At 45.2% G+C, this 17,536-nt stretch overlaps 1 protein-coding gene across 3 annotated transcripts in view; it reads right to left on the minus strand.

Moving 5' to 3' along the window:
* Positions 1 to 7,890, minus strand: part of LRRC2 (leucine rich repeat containing 2) — a 53,033-nt gene extending 45,143 nt beyond the window's left edge. The window contains exons 1-2 of one of the 3 annotated variants that reach the window (XM_030936232.1): positions 7,694 to 7,799; positions 3,675 to 3,865 (exon numbers count right to left, since the gene is read on the minus strand). The gene's annotated coding sequence lies outside the window, so the exon portion shown is untranslated. Of the gene's footprint in view, positions 1 to 3,674; positions 3,866 to 7,693 lie in introns of all 3 variants that reach the window. The other 2 variants (XM_010374784.1, XM_030936239.1) reach the window with 2 other exon arrangements.
* Positions 7,891 to 17,536: the final 9,646 nt, after the last annotated feature.

Here is a 17,536-nt window from a genome sequence, read left to right on the forward strand (position 1 = left end):
CTGAAGGTCTATCCCCGCGTTCAGGTCTAACATCTTTGGCGTGCTTAGGGTCAGATCCACGCATGCGCAACTCGGGGAGGAGCCCAGGAACAAACTTACGGAGCTGTTTTCTCCAAATTCCTCCCTGTCTGTGATCTCCCTAGTCCTTTCCAGATCGCTGGGCTCCCTTTTTCGGTCCTCTGGCCAAAAACTTGGTGTTGTAGTTACCCTGCTCTGCCGTGCACTTCCTACAACTGCACCCACAGTCGCGGCCAAGCAGCGAAGATTTAAGAGAGTAAGAAAGCGTTAGGGTTTGTTCCACTCTCTTGGGCTACAGCTCCTCTAGTCAGAAAAGGAAGGTTCCCTGCGTGTCTCACTTTATATGAAACCTAAAAAAGTTGAACTCGTAGAAGTAGAGTGTAGAAAGAGTTTAGGGCCGCGGAGGAAGGGAATGGGGAGTTACTAGTCAAAAGGTACAGTTTCAGATAGGTAGGAGGAATGTTTTGAAATCTATTGCATAGCTGAGCGACTATAGTCAATAATAATGTATTGCATATTTCAAAAATCACTAAAATGCTAAATTTCAAATGTCTACCGTAAAAACGATAGGTAAAAGAAGTGCATTTAATTTTTCTTTTACCACTTTTCTTACTCTGTTATCTTCAGCTCAGGAGTATCTAACCTGCAAAGATCTTACTTAATTAAGGCTTCAACTTTCGACTTTAAAGTCTCCATAAAGGAACACTACGCATCAGTCTGAAAATAAAAAGATCAAAGTCCACAGCCAGTAGTGAAGAAACACTAAAAAGAGAATCAATCAGCCTAGCTTTTTGGAGGAAATATCTGTACAGATCCCAAGTCTATACATAAACCAAAAAAGTCAAAGTAAAGTTAACTGCATTTGAGCAGTGTGGGCAGCCCTGCCAGCCAGAGTAACTGAAGCTAGAAGAATTACTCCCTATACACAGGGCTCGTGTTCTCTAGATCAACCAGACACATCACAAACTCTGTTGTTGAGGTTCTTTCATTTTCTTAGGCCAGTTAGCTCTTGGCAAGTAGCCAGAGCTGTACATTAACTGCTCCCACATCTTAAAAATCATTGCTTATTAATTTCTATGCATTAACTTAGATAAATGTAATTCTAGTTCCCATCTTAGAGGAATGGTCTCTTCTTGATGCCTTTGTGTTCTAAATATTTTATCATGTCAACAAAAAATGGCTTAATCATCTTTGATAAATTCCTGGAATTCTGAAATTTAATTACCAAAGGCCCTGACATATTTTTAAGTAGTTATACGTCATTACTACTCTCAGTATTTTGGTGGGAAAGAGTATATCCTGTCTATCATCTAACCATGTTCACCGTTTTCCCTGTGTTTTAAAAAGCAGGAAAAGAGGTTCTCTTATACAATTAAGGGGGCTTTTAATGTGCCAGGATTTAAATCTGCATCTTACCTATAAGATGAAGTTTTGTTTGCAAACATGTATAATGAAAACTGGAAACTCTAAGAACAGTAGGTGATGACCACATTTGCTAGAGATTTACATGTGATGTCCAGAGGTGCTGGGAAGCTATGAAATACAAGGTTCTAAGTGCCAGGTCCAGCCCAGCCCCTGGCATCCCATGTAGGACAGGGCTGAGTCCAGACCTCTCTAGACAACGGGACAAATTTTACCTTAACCTAGAAGGTAGTAGTTCATGGGTGGATGCTGAGACTGGGAAAGTAGTTTCAAGTGAGAGTCTGTATGTCAGTCCAGGGTAAGTAGGAGATGCTCCATCCAGGGGAGAAGCCACATTGGGGAGCCACAGGATAAAGTTGTCAGGGACAGACACAGGTACCAGTCCCTCAGCAGCTCAGGGGCGAGATCTCCTAGCAAATTTACAAAGTTAATGTCTTCTTTGTAGAATAAACCCTAGTCAACACAGTCTTTCAGGCAGAGACATAGAATATAATGTCCTAAGCATTGACTTTCTCTAGGACTATAGAAATGTCATCATCATATACTATACCAACACAGAAAAGGGAAAAATTAACCTCTATGGGATCCAGTCAGCAGACCCTCAATACAAACAAAGCAAATAGGAAACTTTACAACCAAGTGGATTCTACAAAGCAACCTAAGTGCCAAGCTTCAGCCTGGACCCCTCATTGAATTTGGCAACAAAGTGTCATGGTTCCAAGACAGCATCTGATTCCGGTTCCCAGCTATGGGTCTGTTTGTGTGGTTATAGCAGAATTATGAGAACAAGCCTCCCTCCATTTGGGCTACACTGTCCACAGTCACGGAGCATCTTCCAAAGAAGAAAATGCCTGCAATGATGAGACAGGAGAACAGTGGCATCTCTCACCCAAAGGAAAGAACATTGGGGCCACAGAGTGTCATCAGCCATGTTCCTCTCCAGTCCAAGGGCTCCCAGATACTTAGTGTTCCAGCTCCTGAGTGAAAATGCTAACCATCAGCACACTCTCAAAGGTTGGATTAAGGAAAATAATGCCTGGAAAATCTTTTGCTTTAGTGCGGGGCTCAGAAAACTTGATGGTAAATAATTGAGGTTTTGCAGGCCAACAAGCAAAATTGAAGATACATGTAGGTGTTTACATAACAAAAGAGAACACTCTGGCGAGCCTCTCCCTGCTTGCCTCCAGAGAACCATCCAGAGTTGTGAGCATGTTTGATGTCCAGCTGCTGCTTTCCAAAAACATCCTCAGAACAAGAGGGACTAGCCCAAGAGGGAAAGGCCTAGCAGGTATGGTGAAAGAGGGGCAGGGGGCTGGGCGTGGCGGCTCACACCTGTAATCACAGCACTTTGGGAGGCTGAGGCAGGTGAATTGCTTAAGCTCAGGAGTTTGAGAGCAGCCTGGGCAACATGGCAAAACCCTGTCTCTACCAAAAATAAAAAATAAAATAAATAAATAAAATAGCTGGGCGGTGGCATGCATCTGTGGTCCCAGCTACTAAGGAGGCTGACATGAGAGGATCACTTGAGCCTGTGAGGCGGAGGTTGCAGTGAGCTGAGATTGCACCAGTGCACTCCAGCCTGGGTCTCAAAAAAACAAAAAGAGAGGGGAGAGGTTGGCAGGGGAAGGGGCCAGAGGGTGAGCCTGCTACAATCCATTTCTCTCTCTGCCCCAGTATCACCCAGACAGGTGCCTGTGTGTCCTTCTCTCCTCCAGTCATCACAAGTTGGACAGCTGGCTGGAGGCAGGGTGACCTACTAAGTCACCAGCTCCTGAACTGAGATTCCATTGCTTGGAGGCTGGCAGTTGATAACAATAGAGTCTCCAATGTGTAGAAGGCAACCAGGGTTGGCTCTGGCCTGCAGCAAGGTACAGCTGGCCAGGTGGACAGATGCTGAGAGCAGCAGGGGAATAGAGACAGAAGAAAATACTCCAGATGCTCCAGCAGTGCCCACATTCCATATGCAAACAGGTGCCAGGCCTGCAGGTTATAGTTCACTGATCCTAGCTTTAGTGGACAATAAAATGTAAAATATTTTGTTTTGGTGGATGTGATGGTTTTAAACTATACCCACAAAGTCTTTCACATTCTTCCCTTTAAAAAGGTAGAACTTAATTCCTCTCCTCTTGAGCACAGGCTAGACTTAGTGACTCACTTCTAATGACTAGAATGTGGTAAACATAATGGTGTGTGGCTTCTGAGTCTAGGTCTTCACTCTCTTTCAGATCACTTACTCTAGGAAGTCAGCTGCCATGTCATGATGATGCTCAAGCAGCCTTGTGGAAAAGCTTCACGAGGAGAGGAACTGAGGCCTCCTGTCACAGCCATGAGAGGGGGCAGTCTTTAAAGCAGATCTTCCAGCCCCGGTCAGTCCTTCAGATGACGGCAGCCCCTGTGGACATCTTGACCACAACTTCATGAGATCCTAAGCCAGAAACATTCAGCTAAAATGCCCCAGATTTCTGACTCTCAGAAACTGTGAGATAATAAATGTTTGTTATTCTAAACTGTTATGCCTGGGGGTAACTTGTTATGCAGCAATAAATAACCAAGACAGTGGATTTTTATAAGACACTTATAAAAATCAGTCTTAACTTCTGGTGCCATCTGGTGTCCATGTTCAGCTGCCTCCTTGAATATGCCCTTGGATATCTCACACATATCTGAAAGAAACATGATGTTCTCCAAACTTGCTCCTTTAGAGTCTGTCCATCCTGGGCCTCCCTTAATTCCACACCTCAGGAATGACTCCATCATAATCTAGAAGATCTAGAAGTTAATTCTTTTTTTTTTTTTTTTTTTTGAGATGAAGTCTCACTCTGTCACCCAGGCTGGAGTTCAGTGGCACAATCTCAGCTCACTGCAAACTTCACTTCCTAGGTTCAAGCAATTCTCCTTCTTCAGCCTCCTGAGTAGCTGGGATTACAGGCACAAGCCACCACATCTGGCTACTTTTTGTATTTTTAGTAGAGATGGGGTTTCACCATGTTGACCAGGCTGGTGTTGAACTCCTGACCTCAGGTGATCCGCCTGCCTCGGCATCCGAAAGTGCTGGGATTACAGGTATGAGCTACCACGCTCAGGCAGAAGTCACTTCTTTTGCTTTGTTTCCTCACTCTGCCCACCCACTATGCAGACAGCATGCACACACATGCACACGTGCACACACACACGTCCATCCACACATCCTGTTATCACCTACGTCTTAGAGGGCATGCATTTCTCACCACCAACTAGTGTCACGCCTTGCCTCAGCTGGGGAAAGGCCTCCTAACTGGTCTCCTGGCTTCCCAATCAACTCCATCCAAACCATCTTCTACTCAATAGTGAGAGTCACTTTCCAATGAGAACTAGATCATGCCACCATCTGGCACAAATCTCCCCGAGGCCTGCCTTTGAAATGACAATGAGATCCCAGCTTTCCACAGAGGCAGTGAGCCCCTGGCATGGTCTGCCCTCGGCCAGCCCATCCCGCCTCACACTTCTGCTCCCCTCCTCAGTGCTTGTCCACCCCTTGCCTCTTCCCCTCCAGAGCTCAGCACACACTGCTCCCTCAGCCTAGAACATTCCTCCCCCAGTCACATGGCTTCCTCCCCACACCCCTGGAACCTACCTTAAATGTTTCTCCTGTCTGGCCTTCCTGGCCTCCTCATCTAAAGTAAACCCGCCTGTTATTTTATTTCTCAGTCTACTGTCTATTTACATCACAACACTTAATGCAAGTTAAAGTATTTGATTCATTATATTTTATCTGTCCATGGACCAAGCCATAGACGAGCCACAGTTTACTGACAGGAGCAGCCACCTGGGAGTCCCCAGACTTGGGTTCATAGCCTGGTCCCCATGAGTTCAGCTGAGCAGGTCATATTGTAGCATATGATGGGAACTGGAGGGGCCTCTCCATCATCTTGTCCAAGCCCCTGCAGAGAGAGTTGTGCTATGGCCATCAAATGAGGGGTTTTGAGTAGTCCAAGGGCTACAGATGCCAGTCTCCTGCTTCTGAACCTCAACACAGAAACTGTGTGTACTGAGCCAGCGTACTTAGTGTGTATTTCTGTTTTTCAATGCCTAGGAACCCTAAGTGACATTTATGGGTGCTCATAAAATGCAGACAGACAGAAGCTTTGTCCATGCCTCCAAGTTCCCAATCTAGAGAGGAGAGCATCAAAGGATATCTTTCAGCACAGCACGTTCATTAGACAACAGAGGCTGAACCAACCCCTGTAGGAGCCAAAAGAGAAAGGGTAGGGGAAGGGGTGGGGAGAGTCCTGCCGGGACCTTGAGGAAGGGGAAAGGGCTAACAGTGCAGGTTTGACTGAATAACTTTCCACGCCCCACTCCCCAACCCAGTTATATCAGAACCATTTTACAGAGCCATCCACTTTACGGAGCCATCCACTTGACAGAGTCATCCACTTTACAGAGTCATCCACTCTACAGAGCTATCTGCTTTCCAGAGCCAGAGGGCATGACTGGAAAAACATGTCCCCTGGCACCAGGGCAGTAGTCTCCACTCAGAAGTCATATGCTAGAGGGAGGGGGGCTTTCCAGGCATCTAGTCCTCTCCCTTCTTGTCAAATGACACTGGGTTGCTGGATAGGAGGTATAGAGTGGGTGCAGGGTTAACCCCTCAGAGCATCCTAAGAAGGATCTGGGGGAGTCTGGGAGGAGACTCAACAAAGTCTGGGAGGAGACTCACCTTATCATGCAGGTGCCAAGCCATTCTTGGTGCTCCCTCTGTGAGGCTGGGAGGGGGACAGGAGCAAGGGATGGAGCAGGAGAGGAGGACAAAGCTAATGCCAGAGGTCACCTGAACCAGCCATGCAGAGAGAGGCTCTCTTCTCCACACCTGCCTCTCAGAACTCCCCTCCATGGCACCCTTCCAGGTGTGTCATCAATGTGAGGAAAACCTCTATCATCAGCCTTGCTGCATCCAAGAGAACAACTATAACCTACGGGAATTTCTGGGGGCACCAAGATACAATGGGCAATAATATGACAACCAAGGATCTTTGGTGACTCACAAATTGCATTCTGTCCTCACATAAGGCCACTGCCTGGACACCAGGGTTGGAATGAACGAATGAGTTTTCTGATAGAAATGGAGGTAAATAGGAGCTAAATAGTCAAGTAATGTCAGTATAGTCAGCCAAATCCTGAATTAAATGACATTTATGCCACATGATCACAGTTTCCCTGGGGACATCTGATTAATTTTATTGTAATTTGTTAAGCTAGAAAATTCAGCCAGGGGAGACAGAGGGTTCAAACGGGATTAAGAGGGCAGTTCCACGGCCAAGTTGCCTGGGCTGGAGCCCTGCCTACCTACTCTCTGGCTACACGTCCCTGAGAACACGGCCTAACCTCTCTGAGCCTGATGTTCTCCTGTGGACGTGATGGAGCAAACAGCGCTGAGCTCACAAGTTGGCGAGAACATCGTGTAGGATCATTGTGTCAAGGGCTTAAGACAGTACCTGGCACCTAGTTAGGTCAAAAAAAGGCTCAATCACTTAAAGTAAAAAGAAAGGAAACTAAGAATCGCTGTCACCAATTAAACATAAGACAAAAACAAGAGGTATGTGAGCATCCGAGGATTTTTCTCCACCTGGCATGATTAGCAGAGGTTCTTTGGGTGAATAATGGGTGAACTCCCCAGTCCCTGAGTTCTGGGAGAGGGTTTGGTCCAGCAGAAGAGCTAGCAACAGGGCAGAGCCGCTAACAAGCCAGACAATTTCTCCTCCTTTGGGTCTCCAGTCACTTTCCGCCCTTGCCTCACGCCTGTCCCAACCCCAAACCAGGGGGCGTGAGACGCTGGGAGAAAAGACTTCCCCGCCAGGGCCATGTGTCAGTCATACCATTCAGGGCACAAACAAAGTTGATTTATCTCCCCTGGACAGCTCTTTGGACCAGAAAGCTTTGGGCTCAGCCTTGGACGCCGGGGCAGTACCCGCAGGGGAACTGCTAACCCGGAGCAAGATTCACTCGCAGGGACACCCGCCTCTCCACGATCTCTCCTTTCTCGCCATCCCACCATAGTTCTGGACCTCAGATACCGGTCGATGCCTAAGCCCCAGCCGCTGTCTGGTTAGGGACGTTTACCCCTGTTGCTCCCGCTGACTGCAGGTCACCAAGGCACGAATGAAGGCGTAAACAACTGAGCGCCCAGAGCACCGGCCGCCCGCCCGCATCCTCCCACGGGGAGCGCAAGCCCCCTGCTCCCGCCCCGCCGGCCACCTCGACGCCCAGCGCTTACCTGCCCCGAGGGGCGGGCACTGACAGTCGCGGCCTGCCCGCCGCGGCTGTTTACACCACAGAGGCTGTTTACAGCCGCTGAGCAGCACGGCCGAGCCGGAAGAAGCCTCCCGTGCCTGTGCGCTAACAGGCTATATTTGTAGGCGGATAATATGATCTGGAGGACATGTGCTAATCAACTATCTATCTATTCTATGTGACTCAGCCCAGCCTGAGACAAAACAGACTTCGTAGGGGAGGGCTTGGCACCCTGCACGCTGCAGCCGGCCAGCGCGAGCCCCGGCCCCGGGACTATCTGCAGCCTCCTACCCGGGGCCAGACCTTTTCACATTGGAGATCCCAGAGGGTGTGGAATGGAAGGGAGCGGGTTCCGAGGGCTCAGCACACTAAACTGGGAACCAAGCCAGAAGCAGGCTTTGAAAGCCATATGACCAAGGGAATGTAAAAGTGTTTTCCATGTTGGAAGCAGCAGACATTCAAGGTCTCAATTTCACCGTTATATTTTATATTTTTAATTTCCTAAAATGTATGTGAGCTTAGATTCTCTTTAGATAGTTCACTTTTTTTTTTTTTTTTTTTTGAGAAGGAGTCTCGCTCTGTCACCCAGGCTGGAGTGCAGTGGCCAGATCTCAGCTCACTGCAAACTCCACCTCCCGGGTTTACGCCATTCTCCTGCCTCAGCCTCCCGAGTAGCTGGGACTACAGGCGCCCGCCACCTCGCCCGGCTAGTTTTTTGTATTTTTTTAGTAGAGACGGGGTTTCACCGTGTTAGCCAGGATGGTCTCGATCTCCTGACCTCGTGATCCGCCCGCCTCGGCCTCCCAAAGTGCTGGGATTACAGGCTTGAGCCACTGTGCCCGGCCTAGATAGTTTACTAATTGGGCAAATATGTTTTGCTGATAGCCGACATCGTGAAAATATGACAAGTTAATAATCAGTAATCAAGTCCCTTGCTGCTCCCAGGAGTCCATGTGACCCCTTCCTGACCCTTAATGGCAATGGCTTCTCATATCCCTTAGCCTAAAACTGAAAAATACCTTTTGTGTGATATATATATGTCATACTTAATTTTCTTTTTCTTTCTTTTTTTTTTTTTTTTTTTTTTTGAGAGGAGTCTCCCTCTGTCGCCCAGGCTGGAGTGCAGTGGTGCGATCTCAGCTCTCTGCAACCTCTGCCTCCCAGATTCAAGCGGTTCTCCTGCCTCAGCCTCCCCAGTAGCTGGGATTACAGGTGCCTGACACCACGCCCAGCTAATTTTTGTAGAGACGGGGTTTCACCATGTTGGCCAGGCTGGTCTAGAATTCCTGATCTCAGGTGATCCCGCCCGCGGGTCTCCTGAAGTGCTGGGATTATAGGTGTGAGCCACCGTGCCCAGCCTTTTGAAAATAATGCTTTTTGGCGGGGCACGGTGGCTCATGCCTGTAATCCCAACACTTTGGGAGGCCGACACAGGCGGATCACCTGAGGTCGGGAGTTTGAGACCAGCCTGGACAACATGGAGAAACCCCCTCTCTACTAAAAATACAAAATTAGCCGGGCGTAGTGGCAGGCGCCTGTAATCCCAGCTACTGGGGAGGCTGAGGCAGGAGAATCACTTGAACCCAGGAGGCGGAGGTTGCAGTGAGCCAAGATCGCACCATTGCACTCCAGCCTAAGCAACAAGAGCGAAATTCTGTCTCAAAAAAAAAAAAAAAAAAAAGGACTTTTATCTGAGAAATGCAAGGTTTTTTTCATTATCAGGCCCAAGGAGACGTTAAAATGAAACTGCACTCATGCCCTACTCCCCTCTTTGAGCTATGTCTTCATCTCTTGAAATTGCTTGCTATTGTCACAAGGAGCTGTAAATTAAAATAAGAGCAACACACCAGACACTATAACCCACATCCTATAGCTAAAGGATGTATAGCCAATCACTAATCAATGTTATTTCTGTAAACCAATGAAAATTCCTAACAAATAACTTTATATCAATCCTTCTCTGTCTCCTTCTTTTACTTTTAAAAATCCACTCATTGAGCAACTGTATGCCAATAAATTGGAAAGTCTAGAAGAAATGAACAAACTTCTAGGTACATACAACCTACAAAGATTGAATCAGGAAGAAATTCAAAACCTGAACAGATCAATAACAAGTAACAAGATCAAGGTTGTAATAAAAAGTCTCCCAGTAAAGAAATGCCCAGAACCTGATGGCTTCACTGCTGAATTCTACCAAACATTTGAAGAACTAATACCAATCCTACCCAAACTATTCCAGAAAATAGAGGAGGAAGGACTATTTGCAAACTCATTCTATAGGCCAGTATTACCCGATACCAAAACCAGAGAAAGACACATTAAAAAAAAAAAAAAAGAAAACTACAGGTCAAAATTCATCTCTGATGAATATTGATGCAAAAATCTTCAACAAAAATACTAGCAAGCCGAATTCAGCAATACATTAGAAAGATCATTCATCATGACCAAGTGGAATTTATCCCTGGGATACAAGGATAGTTCCAACATACACAAATCAATTGACACGATACATCAGATCAACAGAATGAAGGATAAAAATCATATGATTGCCGGGCGCGGTGGCTCAAGCCTGTAATCCCAGCACTTTGGGAGGCCAAGACGGGTGGATCATGAGGTCAGGAGATCGAGAGCATCCTGGGTAACACGGTGAAACCCCGTCTCTACTAAAAAAATACAAAAAAACTAGCTGGGCGTGGTGGCAGGCGCCTGTAGTCCCAGCTACTCGGGAGGCTGAGGCAGGAGAATGGCGTAAACCCGGGAGGTGGAGCTTGCAGTGAGCTGAGATCCGGCCACTGAACTCCAGCCTGGGCAACAGAGAGAGACTCCGTCTCAAAAAAAAAAAAAAAAAAAAATCATATGATCATTTTAATTGATGCTGAAAAAGCATTGGATAAAATTTAACATTCCCTTATGATAAAAACCCTCAAAAAAACTGGGTATTGAAGGAACATACCTCAACATAATAAAAGCCATATATGACAGATCCACAGCTGATATCTTACTGAATGTGGAAAAACTGAAAGTCTTTTTTCTAACATCTGGAACACAGCAAGGATGCCCACTGTCACCACTGTTATTCAATATAGAACTGGAAGTCCTAGCTAGAGCGATCAAACAAGAGAAAGATATAAAGGGCATCCAAACTGGAAAGGAAGAAGTTAAATTATCTGTTTGCTAACGATATGGTCTTATATTTGGAAAAACCTAAAGACTCCACAAGAAAACTATTAGAACTGATCAACAAATTCAGTAAAGTTGCAAGAGACAAAATCAACATACAAAAACCAGCAGCAGGCTGGGCACAGTGGCTCACACCTATAATCCCAGCACTTTGGGAGGCCAGGGCAAATGGATTGCTTGAGCTTAGGAGTTTGAGACCAGCCTGGGCAACATGGCAAAACTCCATCTCTACAAAAAAATATAAAAATTAGCCAGGCATGGTGGTGTACACCTGTAGTCCCAGCTGCTTGGGAAGCTGAGGTAGGAGGATAATCTGAGCCCAAGAGTCAGAAGTTGCAGTGAACCGAGATTGTGCCATTGCACTCCAGCCTGGGAAACAGAAACCCTGTCTCAAACAAAAAAAGAGTCAGTAGCATTTCTATATGCCAACAGTGAACAATATGAAAATGAAATTTAAAAAGTAATTCCATGTACAATAACCACACTTAAATTACATACCTAGGAATTAACTTAACCAAAGAAGTGAAATATCTCTATAATGAAAACTGTAAGACACTGATGAAGGAAATTGAAGAAAATACCAAAAAATGGAAAAACATTCCGTGTTCATGTGTTGGAAGAATCAATATTGCTAAAATGTCCACACTACCCTAAGCCATCTACAGATTCAATGCAATCCCTATCAAAATACTGGACATTTTTCACAGAAATAGAAAAAAGAAATTCTAAAATGTATATGAAACCACAAAAGACCCAGAATAGCCAAAGCTACCCTAAGCAAAAAGAACAAAACTGGAGGAATCACATTATCTGACTTCAAATTATACCACAGAGCTATAGTAACCAAAACAGCATGGTACTGGCATAAAAACAGACACATAGACCAATGGAACAGAATAGAGAACCCAGAAACAAATCCACACACCTACAAAGAACTCTTTTTTGACAAAAGTACCAAGAATATACATTAGGGAAAAGAACAGTCTCTTCAATAAAAGCTGCTGGGAAAACAGAATATCCATATGCAAAAGAATGAAATTAGACCCCTATCTCTCACCACATACAAAAATCAAATCAAAATGGATTAAAGACTTAAATCTAAGACTTCAAACTATGAAACTACTACAAGAAAACATTGGGCAAAATCCCCAAGACCTTGGTCTGGGCAACACCACAACCACAGGCCACAACCACAGGCCACAACCACACAAATACCCCACAAACACAGGCAACCAAAGCAAAAATGGACAAATGGGATTACATCAAGTTAAAAAGCTTCTGCACAGCAAAGGATAAAATCAACAAAGTGAAGAGAAAACTCACAGAATGGGAGAAAATATTTGCAAGCTATCCATCTGACAAGAGATTAATAATAAGAATATATAAGGAGCTCAAACAACTCTATAGGAAAAAAATCTAACAATCTGATCAAAAAAGCTGGGCAAAAGATTTAAATAGACATTTCTCAAAACAAGACATACAAATGGCACACAGGCATATGAAAGGATGCTAAACATCACTGATCATCAGAGAAATGCAAATCAAAACTACAATAAGATATCATCTCAACTCAGTTAAAATGGCTTATATCTAAAAGACAGGCCATAACAATGCTGGCAAGGATGTGGAGAAAGGGAACCCTTGCACACTGTTAGTAAGAATGCAAATTAGTACAACCACTATGGAGAACAGTTTAGAAACTCCTCAAAAAACTAAAAATTGAGCTACCATATGAACCAGCAATTCCACTGCTGGGTATATATGCAAAAGAAAGGAAATCAGTATATCAGAGAGATATCTGCATTCCTGTTTGTTGCAGCGCTGTTTACAATAACTAAGATTTGAAAGCAATTTAAGTGTCCATCAGCAGATAAATGAATAATGAAAATGTGGTACATATACACAATGGAATACTATTCAGCCATAAAAAAGAATGAGATCCAGTCATTTGCAACGATATGGATGAAACTGGAGATGATTTTGTTAAGTGAAATAAGCCAGGCACTGAAAGACAAACATCCCATGTTCTCACTTATTTGTGGGATCTAAAAATCAAAGTAGGACTGCGCATGGTGTCTCAGGCCTGTAATCCCAGCACTTTGGGAGGCCGAGTCAGGTGGATCACCTGAGGTCAGGAGTTCAAGACCAGCCTGGCCAATGTAGTGAAACTCTGTCTCCACTAAAAACATAAAAAATTAGCTGGGCATGGTGGCAGGCACCTGTAATCCCAGCTACTCAGGAGGCTGAGGGAGGAGAATCATTTGAACCTGGGAGGTGAAGGTTGCAGTGAGCTGAGATTGTGTCATAGCACTCCAGCCTGGGAGACAAGAGCGAGACTCCATCTCAAAAAAAAAAAAAAAAGAAAGAAAAGAAAAAAATTAGCCAGGCGTGGTGGCGCATGCCTGTAGTCCCAGCTACTCGGGAGGCTGAGGCTTGAAAATCACTTGAACCCAGCAGCAGATAGAGGCTGCAGTAAGCCAAGATGGCACCACTGCACTACAGCCTAGGCAATAAAGCAAGACTCCATCTCAAAAAAATAAAATGGTCATTAAGAGCTGTATGTGATCAAATACAAGATTCACCATGTAAGAAGCACATTTTTTATTTTTTCTTTGAGATGGAGTTTCACTCTTGTTGCCCAGGCTGGAGTGCAATGGCGTGATCTCAGCTCACCACAACCTCTGCCTCCCGGTTTCAAGCCATTCTCCCGCCTCAGACTCCTGAGTAGCTGGGATTACAGGTGCCTGCCACCACGCCTGGCTAATTTTGTGTTTTTAGCAGAGACAGGGTTTCTGAATGTTGGTCAGGCTGGTCTCAAACTCCTGACCTCAGATGATCTGTCTGCCTCGGCCTCCCAAAGTGCTGGGATTACAGGCATGAACTACTGCACCGGCTTAAGAAGCACTTTTAAATGAGATTGTCCAGGTCATGAAAACTGAGTGAGACCCCAGCTTGCCTCCCAAGTCTAACTCCTGGGAGTCTGTCTGTCCATCTGTCTGCTGGGGCCAAATGGGCTTGACTTGGTTGGTAGGAAACTAGGAAGTGACTGCCTCCTCACCATCAGCAGCTTATGGATCACACTAAAATGGCATTTCGTTTACATTACTGGGCTTGTCTTATCTCAGGGCAGGGGAGATGGGAGCAGGAGCCCTACCTGGGAAATCTCTGTCTACCTCATCGTGCTAAGCACAGATAGCTGATCAGTAAATATTTGTTGAATTTAATTAAAAAAATTAAGATTTTGGTGTAAAAGAATTCTAAATTATAGCTATGTCTAAAAGTCTAAGTCAGGGCTGGGGGCGGTGGCTTATGCCTATAATCCCAGCACTTTGGGAGGCCAAGGCAGGCAGATTGCCTGAGGTCAGGAGTTTGAGATCAGCCTGGCCAACATGGTGAAACCCCGTCTCTACTAAAAATACAAAATTAGCTGGGCATGGTGGCACACACCTGTAATCCCAGCTACCTGGGAGGCTGAGGCAGGAGAATTGCTTAAACCTGGGAAGCAGAGGTTGCAGTGAGCCGAGATTGCGCCATTGCACTCTAGCCTGAGCATCAAGAGTGAAACTCCATCTCAAAAAACAAAAAGGTTAAATCAGATTTTCCATAGTCTTACATGGTTCCCAATAAGCACATCAAAATTATCTTGTCTTATATGTGTTAAATACTCTTAATAAGTTGCCCAGAATTCAGCCCAGAATATCAGTGGTGGTTTGGGTTACATATTTCAGATTTGTCTTTTTTTCCTTCTTTGCTAGGGAAAGAGGGTATTCTTTGTTTTATTTCTAGGATCGGGATTGGGGAAACAAGTGGTTTTCCTGTGGTGTTTCTCAAGGTTTCTCAAGGACCTTGCCCTTGCCCCACCCCCATTTTAGAAAATAGGGCTGAGATTTAATATATCTCTGTCACAGACGTGGCTGGTGGAGAAAGACTAAGCCAAAAGAAAACCAGCACAGGTAAACACTTCACTAGAGGTTGGAGAAGCTGAGGTTTCTGGAAGACCGGATTTCTGGACCTCTCACTCCAAGGGAATAAAGGATAGGGGGAAGAGTTGGTGAAAGACCAAAAAAAAAAACAAGCAATTTACAATACACCTTACACGGGCAAGGTGGCTCACACCTGTAATCCCAGCACTTTGGGAGGCAGAGGCGGGCAGATTGCCTGAGGTTGGGAGTTTGAAACCAGCCTGGCCAACATGGTAAAACCCCGTCTCTACTAAAAATACAAAATTAGCCGGGCATGGTGGTGCATGCCTGTAATCCCAGCTACTTGGCAGGAGAATCGCTTGAACCAGGGAGGCGGAGGTTGGGGTGAGCCGAGATCACGCCATTGCACTCCAGTCTGGGCAACAAGAGTGAAACTCCATCTAAAAAAAATAATAGAGTGATGACAAGATAAACTCCGGGGTCAGTGGGTGCCAGGACAGGGCTCTCAGATCAGCTGGAAGCTGTAGTAGGGAGGATGGTCTCAGCAAGGACTTCCCAGAGCAGATGACATTTGGGCTGAGTCTCAAAGAAGCCAGTTCAAGTGCTCTGTAAGAAGGACCAGCCAGGTCATAGAAAATGAAATACAAACACCCAATAACCACAGGACACAATGTAAATCCAAGCAACAATGGACACAATGTAAATCTAAGCAACAATGAAATACTACTTTTCACATACTGTATTAGCAAAACTTAAGATGTTTGCTGCAGCCAGAGTTGGTAAGTACTTGAGAGGTGAGCTCTCAATACCAACTCAAGGGAGAGGGAGGAGGGGCAGGCTTCTTGGAAAATAATTTGGAAGCATCCACCCTTTAACCAAGCAATTCCAGTGCTAGAAATTTGCAAGAGGAATATGCTTTCAAGCGTTCAGCAAGATATACGTACAAGGAAGTTCACCACAAAACGTGGAAACATGTCATGTCTATTCATTGATAAAATCATGTATAGTATGTCTACATGGGAAGAAATATGATACAGCCCCCATGGCTCACAGAAAAAAATGAAGTCCTCTCTTAAGCCCTTCTCCCTTCCTCTTACGCCATTTATGTAACAATATGGCCGTAAAATGACTCGCTTGAGCACATCTTCCTCACTGAAATTGCAGATTTTTGAATGCAGGAATCTGTCCTTTTATGTCCCACACAGAGACCTGTGGCAAATACAGAATAGGTTTCTAGTTGGAATTTGTAAGTTTGCCAGTGAAAACAGAAAGTCATTAACTTGTTAATGAAGTGTGGCCAGGACACACTAGGTGGATAATGCTTCCGCAGGAGTGTAGCTCAGGTGTTAACAGAAGCTGTTGGGCGCTAAGCTTGATGAAATTAGAGGCCCTGACATTCCTCAGCTGGAGGGTACATATATATTCAGAACTCCCCCACCCCCTCTGCTCTCTCCCATCTTCTGGCCTGCCTGGATGTTCAAGGAAACAATGACAGAGGTAAGACCTAAGTGCCCTATGATAAAAGGAGGCTTTTAACCTTGAAATACTGTCATTGTACTGCAGAAATGGCGTTCCTCTGTTAACTCTTTGGTTGGAATTTAGTTCTATGTGTTCTCAACCATTTAAACAAGGTCGAATTGGCTATTGATAGCTAAAATTGATCCCATTCTCCAAGTTTATTTTCTTCCTTGAATTTTAGGCAGACACAGGAAGTCTGTCCTTTGATTATGATGTATGTCATTCCACCATTCTTGTTTAGATGGTTTTAAGTCAAAGACTTATTTGTGTGATTTTTAAACACAATTCTGCCCCAGTTTTTAATACACAGTGTCTCAAGGGCAGTACCAAGAAATGGTCAATACCAAGAGCATTGTTTTTTACTTTCTGTTCTCGGTGTCTTTAGTAAGGGATGAGATGGGCTGCCTGTGATTGGGGAACCCCCATTGCACAGCACTTCCCAATCCTAGGCCTGACCTTTTGACACAAAGCATTCATTGGCCTGGAGGCTGGCCAGCAGCCCAGTTCCAACAGTGACCAAGCAGAGGTGACCAGTGGCCATCCTAGGGTAGTCATTCAATTCCCCCAGCTGGAGGCGGCAACAACTTTTTGCAGTTAGTACAATTAGAATCAACAATTACTGTTCTTCCTCTCCAGCCTCACAGTAGGGTCACTCCTCACAGCTGTTTCTCCAGAGCCAAGCTCCAGTCTACAGGCAGCCCAGCAGTAGACATCAAATACCTGTTAAATAGCCCTTACATCTCCAGCCCAACAGCAAATATCTAACCTCTCTTAACCACCACAGCCCTTCCCTTCCCCTTCTCCCCACCCCCCATCCCAAAACCTGGCCCAGGCTCTGACTACCCTGGATCCACTTGGCTTCCTCTGCCGTCGGTACCTATGGAGAATGGGGATCTCTTCAGGGGGTTCTGGTCCTTAGAGAAGGGATTTTGTGTGGCTGAAAAGCTGGTGTCCTGGGATTCTGGTCCCATCAATGCCAACATCGCCAGACTGGAGACCTCAGTTACTTCCTCCGAAAATGCAGTGATTTCCAGGGGTCCTATTTAAGCTCTAAAAATTCCACAAGAGCTTTAGATAAGGAAATAGCAATGCAGGGGTGTGTTCTGTTGCCAGTTCTGCCACAGGCCTGCCCAGTCTCTAAAGACAAGATATTCAAATCCCCAAATAGAACTAGTTGTCTTGTCCATAAAGTGAGACTAATATTG

This window comes from Rhinopithecus roxellana, chromosome 1 (genome assembly GCF_007565055.1).
Source record: "Rhinopithecus roxellana isolate Shanxi Qingling chromosome 1, ASM756505v1, whole genome shotgun sequence".
In the NCBI taxonomy this organism is placed as follows: Eukaryota; Metazoa; Chordata; class Mammalia; order Primates; family Cercopithecidae; genus Rhinopithecus; species Rhinopithecus roxellana.